The sequence below is a fragment of the Gopherus flavomarginatus genome, unplaced genomic scaffold (genome assembly GCF_025201925.1).
Source record: "Gopherus flavomarginatus isolate rGopFla2 unplaced genomic scaffold, rGopFla2.mat.asm mat_scaffold_67_arrow_ctg1, whole genome shotgun sequence".
Taxonomy (NCBI): domain Eukaryota; kingdom Metazoa; phylum Chordata; order Testudines; family Testudinidae; genus Gopherus; species Gopherus flavomarginatus.
Genome location: NW_026115140.1, coordinates 881169 through 886945, shown reverse-complemented (window position 1 = coordinate 886945; position 5777 = coordinate 881169). Strand labels below are relative to the sequence as shown.

General features: G+C 44.8%; 1 long non-coding RNA gene across 1 annotated transcript; it reads right to left on the bottom strand.

Moving 5' to 3' along the window:
• Window positions 1-1272: 1272 nt before the first annotated feature.
• LOC127042604 (uncharacterized) lies at window positions 1273-4820 on the bottom strand. Its single transcript, XR_007771984.1, has 3 exons — window positions 4740-4820; window positions 2339-2465; window positions 1273-1494 (listed from the first exon to the last, which is right to left on the bottom strand). It is a non-coding gene; the product is annotated as an uncharacterized LOC127042604 (long non-coding RNA).
• Window positions 4821-5777: the final 957 nt, after the last annotated feature.

Here is a 5777-nt window from a genome sequence, read left to right as displayed (position 1 = left end):
TTAGAAGAAAGAACAAATGAAAGAATGAAGTTAAATTCCATCCTTCCAGACAATTCTTTAGCATCTAAACTAAAGGTTTAAAAGAAAGAAAGACAGAAAGAATTTAAATGGAAAAGCAGTCAGATACATTCCAAAATGGATATATCAGGTTCTTAGCAGTATTGGTGAGTTGCTGGCTTGAAAGTCTGTCTGGAACGCATCCACAGCTTGGATGGGTCATTCAGTCCTTTGTTCCAGGGTTCAGTTTGTAGAGAAGTTGCTCCAGAGGTAGGAAGGGGGATTGAAGACAAGATGGAGATGATGCAGCTGCGCTTTATATTCCTTTTGCCATGTGGCTTGTACTTCCTGTGTCCCAAACACAAGCTTCACAGCACATGGCATGGAAAAGCTTTGGAGGTTTCATTACACAGGCAAACCCCGGCATGTCTTGCTGACTCAATAGGTGTGTCCCCTTGGTCCATAGGTTCATTGTACAGCTGATGACCCTCAATGGGCCATCAAACATGCTAGGCAATGTTGATGCCAATATGTCTGGGGGTGTCACCCAGAAAAACTGCACAAGTCTGGAAATACAGATATACCTTACATATCTGTAACTCACAATACAAAGGTGATAGAAACATAGAAACAAAATTATCATACTTGGCAAATCATAACATTTTCACTGACACTTTACATGGCATACCTAGCATGATTCATTGCAATTTTATCAGATTATATTATTTTATTATTAATACCAAAGTGTCTCACAATTTCATGCAGTCTCACACTTGCTAAACTAGTGAATTCCCAGGACCAGTTCCCCAGGTCCTTGAAGATGCCAAACATTGTGCTTATGAGGGATTGAAATACCCACATATCTGCTGGGAACACACACACAGACACTGTGTCAATCTGTACCCCTGTGTTCACTCTTCTAGAAAATTATGATCAATTTTGTACCCAGTATGGCTTGTGAGGTATCATTAGAAAACACATAACCTACTGAATATTATCCTCCTGTTAAAATGTGTAGTAACACTGTATGTAAAATTGTGAGATTTTACAGTATGATATTACTGAAAAAGTTACAGTTCTGGGGAACACCCACAGACCAGTTCCTCAGAGACAGCAAGGCAAACAGCTGGTCAAACAGCCATTCTCCTGCAGGGGGAAGGTGTGAAGACATTAAGGGCTGGTCTACACTACGGGGGGAAATCGATCTTAGATACGCAAATTCAGCTACGTGAATAACGTAACTGAAGTCGAATATCTAAGATCGGATTACTCACCCATCCTCACCGCGCGGGATCGATGTCCGCGGCTCCCCCTGTCAAATCAGCAACTCCGTTGGGGTTGGTGTTGTTCCGGAATCGATATAAGCGCGCTCGGGGATCGATATATGGCGTCTAGATGAGACGCCATATATCGATCCCCGAGCAATCGATTTTAACCCGCCGATACGGTGGGTAGTCTAGATGTAGCCTTACATTCCATCACAGGGACCTATTGAGGCTGTTGTGGAAAACGACCACAGGATTAATATTTGAATCAGCTCAGCCTGAGGCTCTTTTCTTGGTTACAAGCACGCAGGGGGCGACAGCTATTGGAATACTGTTCCTGAGCTAAAAATCACACAAGCCTTTTACAGTTTAAAACCACAAACAATGACACATACGTTGCACGTTAATTTCCTTATTTGGAATATATTGCAAAATATGATGCAGGTCAAAAGCAAGCTGAACAATCAGTTTTCCATATTTGGCCTTTCCTGTTATTTTTATTACACCTGGTGATATGGGAGCAAGACTCTCCATGTCTCAAGAAATGTCACTACCAACCTAGGCCATTTTCACATGCTGGGGTGCAATCCAGATCGGCGAGGAGTTGTGTCATCTGTAATCCTGGGTGAGATTCAGTGTTCTGCTGCTGGAGCTCCCCTGTCTGGATACTCCCAGCCAGCGTTCAAGGACGCACTGAGTGTCTGTATGATAAGTAACCCTGGACTGGCAGCTCTGACTCCAGCCGCCTGCTTGTTACACCCCAAGCACATTCTGGTTTGGGTAGAGAAGGCTCAGGGTTTGAGAGAAGGCTGGGGGTAGGAAGCTTCTGTTCATTATGCTGGACCTAACCCCAGTTTTACTTGAGTAAAGAGGAGATATTTGACATTGTGTGATGCTGCTCCTGTGCTCTGTTCCCAAAGTGTTCTGCAGCAGAGGAGGGTCTCTAGTAGTATGTATGTTACTGGCCTATTGGGGTGATGCTGAAACAGGACAGGGTACAGATGGCATTGTGGGGGTGGCATGAACCTTCACTCTTCATTTCCCCTTCCAAGAACAGAAGGGACAGGAATCCTTACCCAGCAAGACCATCGTCTCATAGTTCCCCTGCATGACATCTCTGTAGAGGGCTCTCTGAGTGGGGTCCAGCAGAGTCCCCTCTTCCCTGGAGAAATACACAGCCACCTCCTCGAAGGTCACCGGCCCCTGAAAGAGCAGGAGTCCAATACTCAGTACCTGCTGACCCACTCACAACCCCACTATTCACGGAACAGCAGCACCAGGGAAATGGAAGCTCCGGGAGGCACATGTTAACAGAGTCCCAACCCACCTTGCTTACAGCAGCCAGGAGGCATCAGAGGGTAGAAAGAGAGAACCTTTGTGTCTCCCATCTGACAGACAGAAGCAGGGTCTTCACATTTATCACATAGCTACTAGCCAGAGCTTAATATAGGAGATGGGGCTGTCTCTGGACCCTGATAGTGGCTCCCTGGTAGGAATCCAAGCACTCTCCAAATAAAATATATGGAAGAAAGGGGAAGTCAATCATAAAGAATAGAAGTTAGAAGGTCAGAATTGTAGTGCCCATTAACAAAGGTTTAGAGAAAATAGAGCCTATCAAACTAACGGGATATCCTTATTGGATGAGATCAAAAGTTTGGTTGCAGCTAATAGTATTGGTGTAATATACCTAAACTTCCGTAAGGGACATGACTTGATTAGCACAATATTTTTACTAAAAAAAACTAGAATGATACAAAATAAACACGGCATACATTAAATAGATTAAAAACTCTGATAGTAAATGGGGAACCATGATCGAGTGGATTTCTTTCTAGCAGGTTCCTGCAGGGATTGGTTCTTGGCCCTGTGCTATTTAACATTCTTATCCATGACTTAGAAGAGAGTACAAAATCATCACTGATAAAGTTTACAGTTGCCACAAAGATTGGGGTTGGTGGTAATTAATGAAATGTCAGTAGATTCAGGCTCCATCGCTGAGAGTCTGGGAAGTTGTCCCAGCCCTGGCTGGAGGGTTATTTCCTGTTCCACAAAGAGGGGAAGTTCCATTCCCAACTCCTGTGCCTTGAAATTAGGACCTATCTGACACTACACCCCCATATTCATCATAGTGGTATGATTATAATATGATTAGGACATAATTATGATCTATTTTGTAGAAGATGCATCATGTGTGGTGTCACTGGAAAAGTTCTGATTTGCTGAATATGATTATCCTATTTGTGTGCACATATCATGTTCGTATCTGAAGTTATGGATATTGACTCTGTATCTGTATTTCAAATGTGCTTACTCTGGGTAACACCCACAATGAGCCTTTCAGGTACAACAATGAAGAAGCCAGACAGTGCTGATGGCTCAACAAAGACAATGGACTGTGGAAGAGCTTAGCCTTCCTGTGAATGTTTCAGCCAGCCTATGAGTCATGGCTACTATCACTCAGCACGGCCTGTGACCAGACCACATGACACTAAACTCCATTTTAGTACCTGTATTTTTCCACAAACTGGACTAGGAACTGAGTTTGGAACAAAAGGTTCCCACCATATGGAAAAGCTACATAAGGTGGGGTGTGACATCATCTCTTGGCCTCATTCTCCACACAAGAGAACTTCTGGAAACACCTGAGAAACAAAAACGGATGTGGGGGAAGTGCTACTCCCAGTATCAAGAGATTTCTAGCTTGTGTATGGAAACTTGGGGGACTGCTTGTACCATCAGTCAGGGTGAGAAATTGCTAATTCAAATTCTATCCATCTAGTATGTTAGGCTTAGTCTGAGTTTTGGTTATTTGCTAAATAATCTGCTTTGATCTGTTTGTTATCACTTATAATCACTTAATCTATCTTTCTGCAGTTAATAAACTTGTTTGATGCTTTATCTTAACCAGCGTATTTTGAGTGAAGTGTCTGGGGAAAATCTCAGCTTGTTGTGCACATCTGTCCCATATCGAGGGGAAGGGGAACTACATTAATGAGCTTGTATTATAGAGATCCCTGTGCACTATAAGATGGTATCATTCTGGATTTATACTACAGCAAGTGTGCAAGGTTGGGGAGTGGGAAATTGGCTCTTGTCTTCTATCTGTCCTTGAGTGGCTTAGGTAACGCACTCAGGTAGCTTAGTTGGCTGCATGGCGCCACCTGCTGTTGTGTTGGGTGATAACAGGCCCTGGAGAGGCTGGCGAAATCTCCAGCAAAGCAGTGTGAGAAGGGCCAGCCCAGCGTGAGGGTTAGAGGACACAGCAGTTCCCAGAAGCTCCACAAACTGCCTCCTGGGGGTGACAACCCATCATGCCCTACACTACACAAGTCTCAGCAGGTTTGTCACATGCTGTCCCCTCCCTTTCTCCACCCGAGATATTTCCTGCTTCCCACCACCTCTAGCAATTCCCACCCTCTTATGCATTTACTGCTCCTCAACCTCCAAGCAGAGCCCGCCACCCTGATAATCTCTTACCTGAGCCAGCTCCATTGCAGCCATTTCCTTGCCCCTGGGAGGACGAGATGATCTGCAGCGAAACATGGATGTTATTCTCTGGCCTGCCGGGGTGAAAAGGGCAAGGTGTGAGAATTCAGACTAGGCTTTTGTCCATTCCACAAGCCGATTCCCCCCAGCTTTTCCCCTGCTAATGCACATTCTAGGTTCTAGCACACTGTGAAGCACAGAGTGACCTTATTCCAGTACAGGCCTAGCCCCCTCCCACCAGGGTGTAACCCTCTGACACATGGGGAAACCCTCCCATTAACAGTCTCTCTCTTACACGTATCAAGTTTGCGGACAACACCAAGCTGGGAGGGGTTGTAAGTGCTTTGGAGGATTGGATTAAAATTCAAAATGATCTGGACAAACGGGAGAAATGATCTGAAGTAAATAGGATCAAATTCAGTAGAGACAAGTGCAAAGTACTCCACGTTGGAAGGAACAATCGGAGGCCAGAGAAGAGCAGAAACAAAGGAGTCACTTTGGGGGATTCTCCCTGTCATTGTCCCCAAGGCAGCTGTCTCAGGTTTACAAAGGTATTTCATGTTCCAGCCTTTGTACAGTCTCTCCTGGGAGTGCCCCTTTCATGGACTGGGCCTAGTTTTAGTTGTTGGTAGTTAACAATCTTGGTTTATTGTTCATCTAACCAGTATGTGTGGATTGAAGTGTGTTGGAAACTCTGTTTGGGATAACAAGCTGGTGCATGTCATTTTCCGCTGATGAAATGACAGACTTCATATGAGCTTGGGTCGTTCAGTAGCGTGCTGGACAGTGCAAGATGCACATTTCTGGGGGAAAGTTGGGCACTTGAGAATTTGCTGGTTTTCTCCTGAGGTGTAATTCATGAGTGGCTGTCTAGCAGCACTCAATACTGTGTAGCTGGGAGTGAGTTACATGCTGGAGACTGTGTGATAATTGGCCAAGAGGGGCTGTTCTCGCGGGAAAACAGTGGAAAAGGCACCCCATGCTGGAGGACTGAGGTACAGCTATTTAACAGTCCAGATTGTACTCTGG